At 35.4% G+C, this 21,834-nt stretch overlaps 1 pseudogene; it reads right to left on the minus strand.

Moving 5' to 3' along the window:
• Positions 1-412: 412 nt before the first annotated feature.
• On the minus strand, positions 413-2,740 carry LOC121480118 (annotated as a pseudogene).
• Between the last annotated feature and the right edge of the window lie 19,094 nt (positions 2,741-21,834).

A 21,834-nucleotide genomic window follows, 5' to 3' on the forward strand; every position in this document is an offset into this window, starting at 1 on the left:
ATATCATATGAGAGTGAAAGGAGACACACATAAAAATGCATGCTGCATGATTCCATTGATATACACTCCAAAAATAAACAAAGGTGTCCCACATTATTAAAATTGGCAGGGGTAATGGAGGCTTTAAACTTCTTTTTTTTGCTCAGATTTTAATTATGTGATTCCCACTACTTTGTGAACAAGTTGCACAATCATATTTTAAGTTTCTTGATGTGTTGTAAATTAAATAGTAAAGTCATTTCAGACAAAAGAGCTTTTATGAAAGCATGTTTTCTATGAAGAGCACGAATTGGAAATTATTAAGTGTACATTAAAGGTATGAAAATGTAAATAAAATATCGTAGACTCAAACTGTGGAATAGGAACAGATTTTAAAATAAACTAAAAATATGTACAAAAATATGGATGAACTCTACAAATATAATATCAACTGATAAGCTTTTATTAAATCTAAAAACATTTGAAATATTATCATTTCCTCTTTATCATCAATGTTGATCAGGGTAGAGTTCTTGAAGTACAACATGTCAAACTCTCGTTCGATGGTTTTCTTTCAATGCTAATGTAATAGCAATTGTTGAAATAAGTAAACCATCCTTTTGGACATTGGCCACAGTAATGTCCTGGAGAAAGATTATGACATATTATCCAAAAAGTTTTGAATATTAAAACATGCAAAGGTACAACCTGCATGTGTATACACAGATGTGTATAACACATCCATGCACCTTTATAAGCTTGTAAAAATAAAATGAAACACACACATATATACTCTCAAAAGAGTTGGGCTTTCATCCCCAAATTTATATGCCCATATAAAGTAAACCCACAAAAATGTCCATCTCTACATGTCCCTTGAGTCACTGAATAAAACCACTTTTTTGGAATTGTTTAATGACACATCTTTTATTGTATTATAACAGGAGTAAATTTGAGGCCATTGGAAACAGTGGGTATGGTGATTATTATTTTATTTTAATATTTATTTATTTATTTATTTATTTATTTATTTATTTATTTATGAGAGAGAGAGAGCATAAACAGGAGGGACAGAGGGAGAGGTATAGAGAATCTCAAGCAGACTCTGCTCTCAGCCTGGAGCCCACATGGGGCTCAAACTCAGGACCCTGGGATTATGACTTGAATCAAAACCAAGAGTTGGACACTTAAAAGAGCCATCCAGGAACCCCAGGTGTGATCATTATAAATGAGTATTTCCTCCTATTATAGCATAAGAAATAATATTGTTCTATACTCATGATTTCTGAAAATTTATTATGTGATCTTCTACTTAATTTACCCCAAAAGAATCTTTGCCTAGCTTAAGAGGGAGATAAAATACAAATTCTACTAGTATATGAAGTTTGAAAGTGATAGTGTACCTTTCTGGGTCGTTATTTCCAGGGAAGTGTTATTCCGCACTGGTCCTTCAGCAGCTAGAAATATTAAAGCAACGCTCATACAAACTTAATATTAAACTAAATAAATCATAATGATTTGAGTTTCTTAGTTTAAATTTGGTGTATTGTTTAAAATTAGAAAATCTGGAATAAAATTGATTTACCAGTAAAAGATTAATAAAATGATGAACACATGGGAGAAAATGATAAACATATGGGGGAAAATAATCCAAAACTCTAAGAACCAAACATCACCATTTCTTAGAGTATTTCATTTAGCCAATCTCAATTTATTTATATTTCTCAATAAGGTCTCTCCTATAACTTGCATTTGAGTTATGAAGTCTGAATATATGTGTGATACTCTCTACAGTGATTCCCTTACTTCTACTTTTGACAAATTCGAATTCAGAATAACCATTCCACACGTAGGGCATATATGCATTAAAATGAGCTAATACAATTCCATAAAGTTCTGTAATCTTTTAAGACACTGATGATCATCAAAGAGAAAAAATCCCTTGTGGTCATTCAAATACTCACAGAGAATACCAGCTATTGTAATCACAGTGGACATCAAGACAAGGCAGATGATTCCCAGGATTCCAGCAATGAGCTTCCCTGGACATGATGCTAAATAGTAGGAAGAGAATTGAAAACACTGACAAAAGATGGATGGGAATAATCATTTAGGAAATTTACGTACAAGAGAACCAATGATGCACAAGGAGTCACATATAAATGCATGGCCCCCAAACCTTGCATCTACTCTTGTAATCTTCTCTCAGAATATACCGTTGCATTTGCAGTAAATATATTACCCCATGAGACATGATAAAGACCATGAATTACAACACTTGAACAAGGCTCATCCTCAAATTTCAACTACAATATTATATTCTTGCTCCAAGCTCTGATCCTCACAAAAGAAAAATATGGGAGATCATTTCCTACTCATACCCTCCACTCCAGCACCCAAAGAACACATCCTAGAAAATTACACTGTGTGTAGTGAATGTTTTACCTTTGCAGTGGTAGTTCTTGCCATCCCCTTGAAGATCCTGAGAAGCATTTTGAAGATTTAATTCTGCATAGGTTATTTCCTGCTCAGTTACTGAAGTGGAACACTTAGTGCCCTTAGCTTTCATTTGCTGTCTTTTTGAGTCCTTAGCCTGATTGAGCTCTGCATAGGTACCTCCTTGGCTATGCACGTCTGCAGCTGCAAAGTGGCAGGTGCAGTCCTGAGCGGAACTGTACTGAAGGACTTGATGAAGAGTGTATGTAATGACAAGACTGCTAGGACAGTGACACTGGGTGGAGTGTGGGGTGAGTGATTTCATTTGCAGTTGAGCAATGCAAAATCTGGTACTAATTTCCTTAGAGCTTTAAAGAAGTGTTTCATGATAGTATAAGTGGTTTCTACAATGTTATTCTATGTTTGACACAATAGTATTGGTTGGAGTAATGTAAAGTGAAAATTAGTGAAGAAAGGAATTCAGGAATAATATTATCCTTCTTAAGACAAGGTCAGATTCCACTGAAACATGTCAACATTATTAGAATAACTGGGTTAATATTAAAATGCTGTATTAGAAAGAAAATGCTGCACCAGTATTTCTGACAATTTTTAAAAGCATTATTGGTTAAAAAATTGAGTGCCCTAAATTTAGGAATACTAGTTTTGGCATATAAGGAAATACCTGTAGTAAATGACTTTTAGTTGAGGACTTAGATTTCTTTCCTAAAAGGTAACGTTGTGCCATCATGTGACCATTTATTTTGAATAATTGTGGAATTCTGAGAAATCGTAATATTTTAAAAGAAATATTTTGGATGTTGAAAAATGTTATGACACAATAAATTTATCTCAAATCTGAACAATACTGAAAACAAAAACCAAACAATATTTTTTAAAAGTATTTAACACCAGAAATTGATAGCTGATTTGATGGTAAACATCTGAAACCATAAAATGATAAATAAAATTGTAGATCATTTAGGGTAGAACACTGTTGGTACAAACTTCCAGAAAGATCTTTGAATGTCAAAAGCATAAGGGTAGGTTTAGTTGTATAAGGAATTCTAATAAATGAAGTTAATGTCATTTCATAATTCAGTCCATGCATTCTGCAGTCAGTGAAATTTGGAATTACTCCTGACTCTCCGATTTACAAAGTATGACTTTTAAAATATTCCTTCCTGTCTTGTTTATACTAATCCTAAATCGGAATTAAAATATGCAAAATATAATGCATATACAACACTATTCCATCTGGATTTTCTAAGCTCTTAATACTGTATTAGTTATTTTAAGTACTTTTAACACAATATTCACATCACCATTACTGATTCATATGCTTTGGACATGTAACATAAGTCATTAGATAAGAATGTCTTTCAGTATTAAATATCTTTTTTTGCCAATTTTGACCAATTTTTTAAAAAGTCTTTTGATTGTTTCATACTTAAGTTTAAATTAGCATTTTCAGAAGATCCTTCATCTTGCTTTTCATGAAAAGTCAAACTTCTGGTTCATGTTTGTTTGTTGTTTTAAGATTTATTTATTTATTCATGATAGAGAGACAGAGAAAGGCAGAGGGTGAAGCAGGCTCCATGCCTGGAGCCCGACGCCGGACTCCATCCCGGGACTCCAGGATCGCGCCCTGGGCCCAAGGCAGGCACTAAACCGCTGAGCCACGCAGGGATCCCCAAACTTCTTTTATATATCAAAGCAAATGTATGTGGAATTAAGTTTTACTTTTACAATTTGGTGATTCACTTTCTTCAAGATTTTATTTATTCATGAGAGACAGAGAGAGACAGAAAGCCAGAGACATAGGCAGAGGCATCTCCCTGTGGGGAGGCTGATGTAGGACTTATTCCCAGGACTCTGGAATCTTACCCTGAGCTGAAGACAGACACTCAACCATTGAGCCACCCCGTGTACCTGATGGATTCATCTTAAGAATCTATTTTTCTTAAGTATTTGTTTAAATTCTAGTTGGTTAACATATAGTATAATATTGGTTTCAGGAGTAGAATTTAGTGATTCATCCTTTACACATAACGCTCAGTGCTCAGCAATACAAGTGTCTTTCTTAATACTCATCATGCTTTTAGCCCACCCCTGTCCACCTCCCCTCCATCAACCTCCAGTTTGTTCTCTATACTGAAGAACATCTCATGGTTTGCTTAGTTCTCTTTTTTTTTTTCTCTTCACCTATGTTCATCTGTTTTAAGAATCTATTTTAAATATGAGCTAAATATCAAATAATATATGTAATTCTATCTATATTGATGACAAACCCAAAATTAACTGTTCCTTGTCATGATGCTTATGGGATTGCACTTGAAATTCTATTGATTTGCAAACATAATTATGCATGTGTAAATGCACCTAATTACTTCTCCACATGCAAAAATTTGAATATTTTAAGAAATTCTCCAACGTATTTCCTATTCATTCCTGTCTGTTACTCTGAAGTTTTGGAATAAAAATGCAAATGTTCTCTGCCATTTGATTATTTATTAGTTGTACCTCAGTTGCATCCCATCCAGCATTTGTATCTCTACTAAATGAGGTTGTTAGGAAGAGAGACAGGGCAGTGCAGACACATACGTTCTGTTGGCCAGAGGGTAAGGCATCTTCCAGTAGGAGACCAGGTACTCTTATAAACAGACACTATCTGTAGTCTTTACAGCCTGCAGGCCCTGTGAGAGCTCAGAGTGACCCAATAGTGGAAAAAGTAGATTTCTCATCACTGTGTCACTTAAAATTTGAACAGGAAATTCTTACACTTGGGCTATTTTGAAGACACTTTATCTCATCACACACCTCCAGAATGTACACACTTTCAGTTTATTGTGTCATTTATTTTGTCCATTGGCAAGTATCTCTGAGAAGTTTTTGTGTTCCAGAAGGTATTGGGATCAGAGCCTTGGCCACTCAGGCTAAGTGACTTCCATCTGATTCACAAACACTGAGAACTTAGGCCTTCTGAAAAATATCTTACATGTTTAAGTTTTACTTTTAGACAAAGTTGCTGAATTTTCCATTACATGCTTCTTGTTCTTATGTACTTGCTATGTCATTTCTATGTACTGACAATACTCTAAAATCATCATCTCCTTAACAGGTATTTAATAATATCTTACACACATTCTGAAGTATCAACTTTTCAAATTTATTATCACTACATTTTCAACTTTATTTTCACTGTCAAAAAACATCCATTTCCAAACTCATCTTCTCATTTTTTTGCCTCATTTTTTTTTTAAGATTTTATTTATTTATTAATGAGAGACACAGAGAAAGAGGGGGGAGGAGACACAGGCAGAGGGAGAAGCAGGCTCCCTATAGGGAGCCTGACGTGAGACTGGATCATGGGTCTCCAGGATCAGGCCCTAAGCTGAAGAGGCGCGAAACCGCTGAGCCACCCAGGCTGCCCTCCCTTAGTTTTTAATAGACCTGTAATCAATTTTATTATTTGTAAAAAAGTTATTTATATTTCTGCTGAAAAGAACAAAATGCCTGTGGGAAGGACACAACATTGAATAATACAGACCAATAGCACCATGAAGGAGGTTTGAATTCTGAATAATTACTCCTACTACTTATGGAGTCATCTTCCAATGACAACAAGTTGGCTCTATTATAATAGTAATATTTGTTTTCAATGAGATAAGCCTAGGTCTAATGAAGTACTGGGAAAATTAATGTAATTTTTGAAATTTTTACTTAACTGAAAAAATTGAGTGAGGGCAGCAAAAGTACTTTTAAAACACAATTAGGTGATACATGAACATCCACAGAAATAAAGCATTAAATCTAAATTACATAGTTTGCATCAATACAATTCTCTTCCATTTTTTACATTATTGGATTTAACTTGTGAATAATTTTGGAGGATAGTTGCATGTATATTTCTATTGGTCTATAAAGTTCTGGGATTCATTGCAAAGTTAGGTAACAATTTTATTTTTATTTTTATGTATTTATTTTTAATGATGTACAGTTGACATACAATACTATAGTAGTTTTAGGTGTTGACATAGTGATTCAGTATTTATACACATTATGATATTATCATCATGATAAAGCTCATTATCATTTGTCTCCATACAGAATTAATAGTGTTATTGACTATATTCCCTATGCTGTAATGTACATCACTGTGACTTATTTGTTTTATAACTGAGAGCTTGTACCACTGATTTCCTTTCACATATTTCAGCCCTTCCTCATCCCCTCAACCCTACAGCAATCAACCACTCTTTATATATAAAGACTGCTTCTGTTTTGTTTGTTTATTTTTAGTTCTACATCACTAGTTTAATCATAGGGATTTTGCTTTTCCTGTCGGACTAATTTTATTTACATAAAACTTGTAGTTTCATCAATGGTGTCAAATATGACAAAAATTTCATTCTTTATCTCTGATTAATATTCCATCATATATATAAAATATGTGTATATATACACACATATATATATCCCATCATATATGTACATACATATATTACATATACATATATATATCCTACTTATCCATTCATGTATACATGTGTTGACAAATGGGTTGCTTCCATATCCTGACTATTGTAAGCAATGCTGCAATAAACAGAGGGTGCATACATCTCCTCAAGTTAATGCTTTCCTTTTCTTCAAATAGATACCCTGAGGTGAATTTTTGAATGTTCCACTATTTCCATTTATAATTTTTTGAAGACCCTCCATGCAATTACCCATCATGACATGACAACATCAACTTAAATTCCCACTGCAGTGCACAAGATTACCTTTAATCCACATCTGTGCCAATTTTGTTATTTTTTGCCTTCCATTCTGACAGGTGTGAGGTGAGATCTCATTGGGGTTTTGATTTGCATTTTCCTGATGATTAGTGATGTTGAATACCTTTTCATGTGTTGGCCATCTGTGTGTCTCCTTTCAAAGAATATCTATTCAGGTCCATAACCCATTTTTTAATCATTTTTTCATATTAATTTTGGTGTTGAGCTGTTGGAGTTCTTTTTATATTTTGAATACTAACTTCTTGTCAGATATATAATTTGAAAATACCATCTTCCATTCAGTAGGCTGCCTTTATATTTTATGGTGCTTTCTTTGGCTGCACAAAACTTTTTGAGTTTGATGTGTCATTTAGTTTTTTCCTTTTGTTGTCCTTCCCTAAGGAGACACATCCAAAGAATAAAGTTAAGCCCTCTCTCCAAGAACTTAATGCCAATAGATTCTTTGGAAATTTTATGATTTCTGGCCTTCCATCTGGTTCTTTAACTTACTTTAGGTGTATTTTTGTGTATGGTGTGCAAAAGTAGTCTAGTTTTATTTTTTAGCACATATTTTTCGGGGTTTTTTTTTTTACATGTAGTGAAGACTCTCTTTTCCCCATCATCTGTTCTTGCCTTCTTCATTGTCTATGAATTGACCATATAAACAGAAATTTGTTTCTGGGGTTTCTATTCCATTCATTTGATCTATGTGTCTATTGTGGTGCCATGCTGCTTTGATTGCTACAACTATGTAGTATAGTTTGAAATCTAAGACATGTTATTTCCTGTTTTATTCTTCTTTCTAAAGGCTGCTTTGGTTTTAAAGTCTAGTTTCTCTAAGTATTCTTACTCTGGCTTTCTTTTGATGTACATCTGCATGGTAATTTTTTCTCCACCCTCTCAACTTTAATCTGCAGTTTCTTATTTACAGCACATACATGGGTCTTGTCCTTTTTTAGCCATTCTGACACTCTATGTCTTTTGACTGGAGCATTTAGTCCACTAATATTCAAAGTTATTATTGATAGATATGTATTTATTACCATTTTATTACTTGTTTTGTCAGTGTTTCTGAAATTTTCTCTCATCCATTCTTATCTTGGTCACTTTTGGTCTCTGCTTTGCACTTGTGCCCTTTAATATTTCCTGTAAGCTGTTTTGGGTGTCACAAACACCTTTAATTTTTGGATGTGAAAAATTATTTATGACATCTTCCATTTTGAGTGGTAGCCTCTGTGGATAGAGTATTCTTCATTGCAGATTTTTCAAATTCACCAATTTGAATATATCATACCACTCCCTTATGCCTTGCCAAGTTTGTGTTGAAAAGTCTCCTGCTGGCCTTATAGGTCTTCTTGTTTAAGTTAAAGAATTCTTCTATTTTTTGATTTTAAGATTTTTTTATCATCATATTTTGCAAAACTATTAATAATATGTCTTTGTGTTGGCTGGTATTATTGATTTTGATAGGAATTCTCTGTGCCTTGTGGATCTGGACTGTAAAAAGACACAAAGCAGGGCATTATATAATTATAAAGACAATCCAACAAGAAGATCTAACCATTGTAAATTTATAGCACCCAACATGGCAGCATTTAAATATTAAAATCAATTTGAAACAAATATGAAGAACCTCATTGATAGTAACACAATTATAGTAGGGAACTTTTGATGTCCACTGACATCAATGGACAGATCATCTAAATGTAAAATAAACAAGGAAACAATGGCTTCAAATGACAATCTGGATCAGATGGACTGAACAGATATATCAGAACATTTCATCCTAAAAGAGCAGAATATACATTCTTTCCAAGTGCACATGAACATTCTCCAGAGTAGATCACATATCAAGTCACAAAACAGGCAACCAGAAATGCAAAAGGATTGAATTCATACCATGCACCTTTTTTAACAACAGTGCTATTAAATTTGCAGTCAGCCAGGAGCAAAAAATGGAAAAAGCAAATATGTGGAGGCCAAATAAAATGCTATTACATACTGAATGGGTCAACCATGAAATCAAAGAAGAAATGAAAAATACGTGGAAACAAATGAAAATGAGAACACCACTGTAGAAAACCTTTGAAATGCAGCAAAAGTGATTCTAAGAGGGAAAAATATACCAATACAGGACTACTTGAAGAAGCAAGAAAAATCTCAAGTAAACAATCTAATATTATCTCTAAAGATCAACGAAGGAAGCCTAAAGCCAGCAGAAAGTAGAAAATAATAAGCAATAGAACAGAAACAAATGAGATAGAAACTAAAAATGATAGAGCAGATCAATGAAACGAGAGCTGGTTCTTTGAAACAACTGATAAAATTGGTAATCTTTTAGCCAGACTTATCAAAAAGAAAAGTAAAAGGACACAAAATCACAAATGAGAGAAGAGAACAACAACCAGCCTTACAGAAATAAAATTATAAGAGAATATTATGAACAACGAACTATATGCCAACAAATTGGACAACTTGGGAGATATGGACAAATTCTGAGACACATATAAACTATCAAAACTGAAGGAGGAAGAAACAGAAAATTTGACCAAGCTGATAACCAGCAAAGAAATTGAATCAGTAATAAAAAAAAAAAAACAGCCAAAAAACAAACTCCAAGGACAAATGGCTTCATAGGTGAATTCTACCAAACATTTGAACAAGAGATAATACCTATTCTTCTCAAATCATTCCAAAAAGATCAAAAGGAAAACCTCTAAATTCATTCTATGAGGACAGCATTACCCTGATACCAAAATCAGGTAAAGACTCCATGGAAGGAAGAACTACAGGCCATATCTCTGATGGAATATGGACACAAAAATTCTCAATAAAACACGCCAAACTAAATCTAAGAATACCTTAAAAAAATCATTCATCATGATCTAGTGGGATTTATTCAAGGACTGCAAGAGTGGTTCAATATTTGCAAATCAATCAACATGATACACCACATTAATAAAAGAAAGGATAAGAACCATATGATCCTTTCAATAGATGCTGACAAAGCATCTGACAAAGTATACTATCCACTCATGATAAAAACTCTCAACAGAGTAGGTTTATAAAGAACATACCTCAATTTTATAAAGGCCATATATGAAAAACTCAAATATCAATCTCCATGGGGAAAAACTGAGAACTTTTCTTCTACGGTCAAGAGAAGACAGGAATGTGTACTCCTACCCCCATTATTTAACACAATACCAGAAGTCCTACTCTCAGCAATCAGACAACAAATAGAAATCAAAGGTATCCAAATCAGTAAGGAAGAAGTCACTGTATCTATTTGTAGATTACTTGACATGCCCTGTAGAAAATCCAGAAGACTCCATCAAAAAACTGCTATAGAGCTTCTTGGGCAGGGCAAGATGGCAGAAGAGTAGGATGCCCAAGTCACCTGTCCCCACCAACTTACCTAGATAACTTTCAAATCATCCTGAAAACTTACGAATTCGGCCTGAGATTTAAAGAGAGAAGAGCTGGAATGCTACAGTGAGAAGAATTCATGCTTCTGCCAAGGTAGGAAGATGGAAAAAAAATAAATAAAAAAGAATCCAGTAGGGGAGTGGCCGGTGAGGAGCTGGGCTAAGGCCAGGTGGAGACAGCCTCCAGGGCAGGAAAGCCCAGTAATTTGCCAATGACCTATCAGATAAAGGGCTAGTATCCAAGATCTATAAAGAACTTATTAAACTCAACAGCAAAGAAATAAATAATCCAATCATGAAATGGGCAAAAGACGTGAATAGAAATTTCACCGAGGAAGACATAGACATGGCCAACATGCACATGAGAAAATGCTCCGCATCACTGGCCATCAGGGAAATACAAATCAAAACCCCAATGAGATACCACCACACACCAGTGAGAATGGTGAAAATTAACAAGACAGGAAACAATAAATGTTGGAGAGGATGTGGAGAAAGGGGAACACTCTTACGCTGTTGGTGGGAATGTGAATTGGTGCAGCCACTCTGGAAAACTGTGTGGAAGTTCCTCAAAGAGTTAAAAATAGAACTGCCCTATGACCCAGCAATTGCACTGTTGGGGATTTATCCCAAAGATACAGATGCAGTGAAACGCTGGACACCTGCACCCCAATGTTTATAGCAGCAATGTTCACAATAGCCAAACTGTGGAAGGAGCCTTGGTGTCCATCAAAAGATGAATTTATAAAGAAGTGGTCATATATGTATACAATGGAATATTACTCAGCCATTGGAAATGACAAATACCCACCATTGCTTCGACATGGATGGAAGTGGAGGGTTTTATGCTGAGTGAAATAAGTCAATTGGAGAAGGACAAACATTATATGGTCTCATTCATTTGGGGAATATAAAAAATAGTGAAAGAGAATAAAGGGGAAAAGAGAGAAAATGAGTGAAAATATCAGTGAGGGTGACAGAATATGAGAGACTCCTAACTCTGGGAAACAAACTTGGGGTAGTGTTAGGGGAGGTGGGCTGGGGGTTGGGGAGACTGGGTGATGGGCACTGAAGGGGGCACTTGACGGGATGAGCACTGGGTGATATGCTATATGTTGACAAATTGAACTCCAATTAAAAAAAGAAACTGCTATACCTCGTCAGTAAATTCTGTAAAGTTTCAGAATACAAAATCAACATACAGAAATATGCATTTCTGTATACAAAAGTTGCATTTGTATACACAAATAATGAAGCAGCAGAAAGAGAAATTAAGGAATCAATCCCATGTGTAATTGCACCAAAAATGAGAAGACAATTAGGAATAAGCCTAACCAAAGAAGTGAAAAAACTGTACTCTGAAAAATATAAAACACTGATGAAATAAATTGAAAATGATACAAATAAATGAAAAGATTTTTTATGTTCATGGATTGGAAGAACAAATATTGTTAAAATGTCTATATTACCCAAAGCAACCTACACATTTAATGAATATCTATTAAAATACCATCAGCAATTTTCACAGAGCTAGAACAAACAATCTTAAATTGTATATGGATCCATAAACACTCAGAATAGCCAAAGCAACCTTGAAGAAGCAAAGCAAAACAAAACAAAACAAACAACAAAAAACAAAAACAAAAACGTAGACATCACAATTAATTTCAAGCTATATTACAAAGCTATAGTCATTAAAACAGTATGGCACCGGCACAAAAATAGACATATAGATCAATGGAACAAAATAGAAACCTAGATGTGACCTCACAACTATATGGTCAATTAATCTTTAACAAAGCAGGAAAGAATGTCTAATGGGAAAAAGACAGTCTCTTCAACAAATGCTGTTGAGAAAACTGGACAACAACACACAAAAGAATGAACCTGGAACACTTTCTTACACTACACACAAAAATAAATTCTAAATGGATGAAAAACCTAAATGTGAGACAGGAAATCATGCAAATCCTACGGAGCACACCAGCAGTAACTTCTATTATATTGGCCATAGCAACTTCTATCTAGACATATCTCCTGAGGCAAGGGATACAAAAACAAAAATAAGCTATTGGACTTTTATCAAGATAAAATGCTTCTGCATAGTGAGAGAAAAAAAAATAAAACTAAAAGGCAAACCTGGGAATGTGAGAAGATATTTGCAAATGACATGTCTGATAAAGGATTAGTACCAAAAATATATAAATAAGCTTTCAAACTCAACACTCCAAAAATGAAAAATCCAATTAAAACAGAAGCAGAAGCCATGAGCAGGCATTTTTTTTTCCAAAGACAACATGCAGATGGCCAACAGACACAGATGGCTCAGCATCACTGGCCATCAAGAAAATATAAATCAAAACTACAATGAGCTATCACCTCACACCTGTCAGAATGGGTAAAAATAACAATACAGGAAAAACAAGGTGCTGAGGAAGATGTGGAACAAGAGGAACCCTCTTGCACTTTTGGTGGGAATGCAAACTGGTGCAAACACTTTGGAAAACAGTGGGTGATTCCTCAGAAAGTTAAAAATTGTAACTACCTTACAATCTAGCAATTGTACTACTAGGTACTTACTCAAAGGATACAAAATGCAATCTTGGGTTGTTTGTACCACTACTTTGCTGTAGCAATTAGTTACAGCTACCATTTACATATTATATGAAATTTATTTTGAATATTCATATAATATCTCTATTGCATAAAAGTGAATTATTATAGAGTGTATAAAAGATAAGTATAAAAGACTGCCTATGTTCAAACAGATAGATGTATATGAAATATGATTTATTTAACAGTTAATGATTGAGTTTAACCTCTTTCCTTCCTATAATTGAATTGGGGTGGGGAAATATCTGAATCATTATCAAACTACTAAAGTTTATCATGAATTCTGGCAATTAATAGCTGTGTAACTCACATAAACATCTTTTTAGTTTTGTTCTTGTTTTCTTCAAAATTGAACATTATATGCTTTGCTTTAAGGTACTTTTTCATATGAGTAAAGAGTGACAGATGAGGGGACCTGGAGAATTTAATAAAACCAGATCTCTTCCAAAATATCTGAAAACCACGTGAGGAAAAAACACATAAGAAAAAGATCACAGGGCATTGGTTATTACCCAATGAAAAGCCAACTTCTACCATCATTTGAACCTAATTTTGATGTGCTGCCCTAAAAGAGATTCTGAAGGTCTACTTTGGTTCAATTTTCTGAGATATGGGGCAGATGTGAATGGCTCTTACGTAGAAACCGCGTGGTGGTTGCATGATCACCCTGAGTGCCTGTTAACAATTGAGTACTCTTCAGCTCCACATCAATCCCTCTGTGCCCTGTTCTCAGATAATGGAGCTGGGTGAGAAAAACTTCTCTCCCTTGTCAGCTCCCAGGTGGTTGATTTGTGTTGATAAAAGGCAAGGAGATACACTGCAGCAGAAAGGACTCCTCTTCCTGGTTTCATAGTATTTTCATGGTGTTTAGCCATGATGGCTTGGTTGCCAGCTGCATGCATGCAGGAAGTCCTGTGTATTCAGCCTCTAGAAAGCTTTTGTGGCCAAAACCAGTCATCCCTTCCCGCCCTCTGCTCTATGTCCTTTAACAGTTTGGCAGGGGTTCTTCCTGCTTGCCAGTCACAGCCTGAGATCTATCCTCACCAACTTCAGCCTTGACTGTGGAGCTGGTCTGCTCCAGGCCAAGGCTCTGAGCATGTCTGCCATGCAGCTGTATTTAGGCACATAGTCTTCAATGAAGTCTAAATCTCATCTTCAGAGAGTAGATATTGCATCCTAGTGATCACTCCTTTGGATACGTCCTTCAACCCTAAGAAATTCTTTATGATGTTCTTTCTTTTAGTAGCCTTACCTCTTAGTAAGATTTCAATTACAAATAGATAATAATCATTTACAACAAACTTCCCCTGGTTTCTGTCTCCTCATTCAATTATGACTGATAATCTTGCCACCCTGGGTTGTTTAACCCTTATTTGCTGCTCCTTTAAGGGCTAGAACAAGTCAATTAATTTGGAAATCTGAGTGGAATTGTTCACCTTATTGAGAACTTTACAATATCATGGCTTAATTTTATGATTTCTAATTTCTATATAATTTATTTTAGTAGATAGCAAAAGCATAAAAATATATATTATGTACCTGAGTATGATTATTTTACATTGATATAAATGAAGATGGAAAAGTTTTCTATAACATCAAGGATGGAACCTCAGGTACACTTTGAACTTTGGGTGATTGTGGTGCATCACTGTGTATTTATCCTTGGTAATAAACAGTCCATTCTAGTAAGTGATATTGATAACAGGGGAGGCCCTGCATGTATGCAGACAGAAGCAATATAGGAAATCTCTGTACCTTCCTCTTAATTTTGTTGTGAACCTAAAATTGACCTAAAACTAATATTGGAAAAATATTCTGAGAAAATATTGCATGGATTTTGAAGAAATGAGAAACATGTTCTTTATAGATGGTGAGATAGCTTTATTCCAAAATTAGGTAAATAAAATACCTGGTGCTTACAGCCTTATGTTCTTATATCTAAGCAGGATGCAAATGAAATTTTGTTTGTGTGAAAGTTAAAAGTTAAAAAATGAACAATTTTTGTTGTTCTCTGTAGAAGTTCATCAAGATAAGTCAGCTCTTTGAAAAGAAAGACATGTCATAGATGAGAGGAAATATTTATAAATCATACATCTAATAGAAAACTTTGCCAAGATATATAAAGAATTCTCAAAATATAATAACAGAAAGTAAAAATAGAAGAAAAACATTTCAATACCTACTTTACCAAAAACATATATGGATGGCAAATGAGTACAGGTTAAGATGCTCAACACAATGTTAGGAACATTCAAGTAAAAACCACAACTAATCAGCTTTCCACTTCTGGAAAGATAGAGAGGATATACTTTTCCTTATTCCTCCCACCAAATACAGCTAAAACTCTTGGACTTTATATACAAGACTACATAAGAAGATTCAGACAAGTAATGAGAAAGCTGACAGAACCAGGCACTCCAGACATAAGAAATGACATGGCAGTAAGTGCCCTAGATTTTCTTCTTACCTCACATATCTCATATTGGTGCCAGAGAGGCTGACAACACAGACACCCATGGGTACAGACAAAAGTCCCAAAAAGGTTTTTTCCTTCCAGGCAAAATAATGGGGAAAAGGCATGCTAGAAAGACAGAAAATTTTTAGACACTGAGTGCATTATTTCCATAAAAAAACATTGGCTATCCAACAAAAATATCACTCAGGAATGCTGAGGACATCAAGACATTCTCTGATAAAGGAAAAATAAGAAACGTCACCAGATCCACTCTAAAGAACTGCTAATGGAAATTATCTATACGAGAATCAAAAGCAAAAAGAAGGAACTTTAGATCATCAGGAAAATAACAAAAAAAAAAAAAAGGAGAAGAAAGCTATGATCAGGTCTAATGGACTCTCCTTCACCTCTTGTGTTTTCTAAATCATTTGATATTTGAAGCAAAATTGTCAGTTGAAGAAAAATTAGAACATTGGTGTGATGCTCAATGTAGATAGTGATATATTTAAGACATTATAGTCTAAATGAGAAAAGTAAAGGGATATAAAGGAAGGTAAAGCTCCATATTTATTCAAAGTGCAATCGGTTGTAATAGACTGTGTAGACTGACATATGTATATATAATTATCTATATAAAGATATCAAATATCTCTATTATTTATATAAAGCAGATCAGAGCACATAAGGACATATATATAACTGTATTTGTATGAAGCAATGATCTACTTGGTTATGTTATGCTCCATCAATTAGGTCTTGGTATAGAAGTGTGATCTTTACTTTTATCTCACAACATCACAAACACAGCATCATGAATAATAAATTCTAATGAGATCATGAACCCTAATTAAAAGTTAAAAATGTAGGAAAAAAGGTAAATCCAGGAAGATAATATAGGAAATTATATTCAGGGGATCCCTGGGTGGCTCAGCGGTTTAGCGCCTGCCTTTGGCCCAGGGCGCGATCCTGGAGTCCCGGGATCAAGTCCCACGTCGGGCTCCCGGCATGGAGCCTGCTTCTCCCTCTGCCTGTGTCTCTGCCTCTCTCTCTCTCTCTCTCTACATCTATCATGAATGAATAAATAAATAAATCTTTAAAAAAAAGGAAATTATATTCATGAACTTTGATGAACTTCTGGAATAGATCCAAAATCACTAACAACCAAAAGGATAAATTGGACCACAGTAGCATTAAATTCTGATCATTAAAAGACTCCAATAGAGGTAAAAGTGCAAATCACAGCTATTTCCATCTCATAAACTCAAAAAAGTGCTCATATCTAAAATATGACAAGAACTTCTTAGAAGTGAAAGAAAACATATTTCAAGAGAAATGAACAAGGGACACACTCGAGAACTTATTCTCACAAAAGAGAATATTTTAATGATTCACAACCTAGAAAAATGGTACTGTTATATAACCACCAGAACTGATTGTATTAATTTTTCTCAGATTATTTAGCACCAAGGGACTATTTGTACAATGTATATTTACACAATAAACTAGAGAAATGTAGGGGATATTTAAAATATGGCCATGCAATTTCATACTAATGCTTAGAGGAAATTGTTATAATTATAATGTTATAAATATATGTAAATAAAATTAAAATATTTATGCATTATTGTTTTATGATGAAAAATAAATATATGCATTCCATAAATATAATATATCATATACCATGTAGTTGTGATAATAAATTATTATCAATATGATATGGGGAAAGGATATACAAAAGGCTTTTCATAAAATAATTATTCATAATACCCACATACTGGTAAGGAACTAAATTCCTGAAAATAGATTGAAAAATGTCATATTCTTATAAGACAGCAGTGAAAATTCACAAACTATAGACAAATACAATAATATAGATAGATTACAAATATCATGAGAGTGAAGGAGACACATATAAAAATACACATTGCATGATTCCATTGATATATAAAGTCCAAAAATAAGCAAAGATGTTTCACATTATTAAAATAAGCAGGGCTGATAGAGGCTCTAAACTTCTCTTTCATGCTCTGATTTGTAATTACCAGGTTCTCACTACTTTGTGATCAAGTTGCACAATCACGATTAGTTTTTTTGCTGTGTGGTAAAATTATATAGTAAAGCTATTTCATTCAAAAGCATCTATTGAAGCCTGGTTTTCTTTTTTTTTTCTTTTTTTTCATAATAAATTTATTTTATATTGGTGTTCAATTTGCCAACATATAGAATAACACCCAGTGCTCATCCCGTGAAGTGCCCCCCCTCACTGCCCGTCACCCATTCACCCCCATCCCCCGCCCTCCTCCCCTTCCATTACCCATAGTTCGTTTCCCAGAGTTAGGAGTCTTCATGTTCTGTCTCCCTTTCTGATATTTCCCACACATTTCTTCTCCCTTCCCCTATATTCCCTTTCACTATTATTTATATTCCCCAAATGAATGAGAACATACAGTGTTTGTCCCTCTCCGATTGACTTACTTCGCTCAGGATAATACCCTCCAGTTCCATCCATGTTGAAGGAAATGGTGGGTATTTGTCGTTTCTAATTGCTGAGTAATATTCCATTGTATACATAAACCACATCTTCTTTATCCATTCAACTTTCGATGGACACCGAGGCTCCTTCCACAGTTTGGCTATAGTGGACATTGCTGCTAGAAACATTGGTGTGCAGGTGTCCCGGTGTTTCACTGCATCTGAATGTTTGGGGTAAATCCCCAACAGTGCAATTGTTGGGTCCTACGGCAGGTTTATTTTTAACTCTTTGAGGAACCTCCACACAGTTTTCCAGAGTGGCTGCACCAGTTCACATTCCCACCAACAGTGTAAGAGGGTTCCCTTTTCTCCACATCCTCTCCAACATTTGTGGTTTCCTGCCTTGTTAATGGTCCACATTCTCACTGGTGTGAGGTGGTATCTCATTGTGGCTTTGATTTGTATTTCCCTGATGGCAAGTGATGCAGAGCATTTTCTCATGTGCATGTTGGCCATGTCTATGTCTTCCTCTGTGAGATTTCTGTTCACGTCTTTTGCCCATTTCATGATTGGATTGTTTGTTTCTTTGCTGTTGAGTTTAATAAGTTCTTTATAGATCTTGGAAACTAGCCCTTTATCTGATATGTCATTTGCAAATATCTTCTCCCATTCTGTAGGTTGTCTTTGAGTTTTGTTGACTGTAACCTTTGCTGTGCAAAAGCTTCTTATCTTGATGAAGTCCCAATAGTTCATTTTTGCTTTTGTTTCTTTTGCCTTCATGGATGTATCTTGCAAGAAGTTACTGTGGCCGAGCTCAAAAAGGGTGTTGCCTGTGTTCTCCTCTAGGATTTTGATGGAATCTTGTCTCACAGGCAGATCTTTCATCCATTTTGAGTTTACCTTTGTGTATGGTGCAAGAGAGTGGTCTAGTTTCATTCTTCTGCATGTGGATGTCCACTTTTCCCAGCACCATTTATTGAAGAGACTGTCTTTCTTCCAATGGATAGTCTTTCCTCCTTTATCGAATATTAGTTGACCATAAAGTTGAGGGTCCACTTCTGGGTTCTCTATTCTGTTCCATTGTCTGTTTTTGTGCCAGTACCACACTGTCTTGATGACCACAGCTTTGTAGTGCAACCTGAAATCTGGCATTGTGATGCCCCCAGCTATGGTTTTCTTTTTTAAAATTCCCCCTGGCTATTCGGGGTCTTTTCTGATTCCACACAAATCTTAAAATAATTTGTTCTAACTCTCTGAAGAAAATCCATGGTCTTTTGATAGGGATTGCATTAAACGTGTATATTGCCCGGGGACACATTGACATTTTCACAATATTAATTCTGCCAATCTATGAGCACGGAATATTTTTCCATCTCTTTGTGTCTTCCTCAATTTCTTTCAGAAGTGTTCTATAGTTTTTAGGGTATAGATCCTTTACCTCTTTGGTTAGGTTTATTCCTAGGTATCTTATGCTTTTGGGTGCAATTGTAAATGGGATTGACCCCCCCTTCATGTTCTTTCTTCAGTCTCATTGTTAGTGTATAGAAATGCCACTGATTGGGATCCCTGGGAGGTGCAGTGGTTTAGCGCCTGCCTTTGGCCCAGGGCGCGATCCTGGAGACCCGGGATCGAATCCCACGTCGGGCACCCGGTGCATGGAGCCTGCTTCTCCCTCTGCCTGTGTCTCTGCCTCTCTCTCTCTCTCTCTCTCTCTCTCTCTCTCTCTCTCTCTGTGTGTGACTATCATAAATAAAAAATAAATAAATAAAAAGACTAAAAAAAAAAAAGAAATGCCACTGATTTCTGGGCATTGATTTTGTATCCTGCCACGCTACCAAATTGCTGTATGAGTTCCAGCAATCTTGGGGTGGAGGCTTTTGGGTTTTATATGTAGAGTATCATGTCATCGGCAAAGAGGGAGAGTTTGACTTCTTCTTTGCCAATTTGAATGCCTTTAAAGTCTTTTTGTTGTCTGATTGCTGAGGCGAGGACTTCCAGTACTATGTTGAATAGCAGTGGTGAGAGTGGACATCCCTGTCTTGTTCCTAATCTTAGGGGAAAGGCTCCCAGTGCTTCCCCATTGAGAATGATATTTGCTGTGGGCTTTTCGTAGATGGTTTTTAAGATGTCGAGGAAAGTTCCCTCTATCCCAACACTCTGAAGGGTTTTGATCAGGAATGGATGCTGTATTTTGTCAAATGCTTTCTCTGCGTCTAATGAGAGGAACATATGGTTCTTGGTTTTTCTCTTGCTGATATGATGAATCACATTGATTGTTTAACAAGTGTTGAACCAGCCTTGTGTCCCGGGGATAAATCTTCTTGGTCATAGTGAATAATCTTCTTAATGTGCTGTTGGATCCGATTGGCTAGTATCTTGTTGAGAATTTTTGCATCCATGTTCATCAGGGATATTGGTCTGTAATTCTCCTTTTTTGTGGGGTCTTTGTCTGGTTTTGGAATTAAGGTGATGCCAGCCTCATAGAATGAATTTGGAAGTACTCCATCTCTTTCTATCTTTCCAAACAGCTTTACTAAAATAGGTATGGTTTCTTCTTTAAACGTTTGATAGATTCCCCTGGGAAGCCATCTGGCCCTGGATTCTTGTGTCTTGGGAGGTTTTTGATGACTGCTTCAATTTCCTCCCTGGCTATTGGCCTGTTCAGGTTTTCTATTTCTTTCTGGTCCAGTTTTGGTAGTTTATGGCTTTCCAGGAATGCGTCCATTTTTTCTAGATTGCCTAATTTATTGGCATATAGCTGTTCATAATATGTTTTTAAAATCGTTTGTATTTCCTTGGTGTTGGTAGTGATCTCTCCTTTCTCATTCATGATTTTATTAATTTGAGTCTTCTCTCTCTTCTTTTAAATAAGGCTGGCTAATTGTTTATCTATCTTATTAATTCTTTCAAAGAACCAACTCCTGGTTTTGTTGATCTGTTCCACAGTTCTTCTGGTCTCGATTTCGTTGAGTTCGGCTCGAATATTAATTAACTCTCTTCTTCGGCTGGGTGTAGGATCTATCTGATGTTTTTTCTCTAGCTCCTTCATGTGTAAGTTTAGCTTTTGTATTTGAGTTCTTTCCAGGTTTTGAATGGATGCTTGTATTGCAGTGTATTTCCCCTTAAGACTGCTTTTACTGCATCCCAAAGATTTTGAACGGTTGTATCTTCATTCTCATTAATTTCCATGAATCTTTTTAGTTCTTCCTTCATTTCCTGGTTGACCCTTTCATCTTTTAGCAGGATGGTCCTAACCTCCACGTGTTTGAGGTCCTTCCAAACTTCTTGTTATGATTTAGTTCTAATTTCAAGGCATTATGGTCTGAGAATATGCAGGGGATGATCCCAATCTTTTGGTATCGGTTCAGACCCGATTTGTGACCCAGTATGTGGTCTCTTCTGGAGAAAGTTCCATGTGCACTTGAGAAGAATGTGAATTCAGCTAAGTTTGGATGTAAAGTTCTGTAGATATCTGTGAAATCCATCTGGTCCAGTGTATCATTTAAGGCTCTCGTTTCATTGGAGATGTTGTGCTTAGAAGACCTATCGAGTGTAGAAAGAGCTAGTTTGAAGTCACCAAGTATAAGTGTATTATCATCTAAGTATTTCTTCACTTTGGTTATTAATTGGTTTAGTTATTTGGCAGCTCCCACATTCGGGGCATATATATTGA

Source organism: Vulpes lagopus, chromosome 21, assembly GCF_018345385.1.
Source record: "Vulpes lagopus strain Blue_001 chromosome 21, ASM1834538v1, whole genome shotgun sequence".
Taxonomy (NCBI): domain Eukaryota; kingdom Metazoa; phylum Chordata; class Mammalia; order Carnivora; family Canidae; genus Vulpes; species Vulpes lagopus.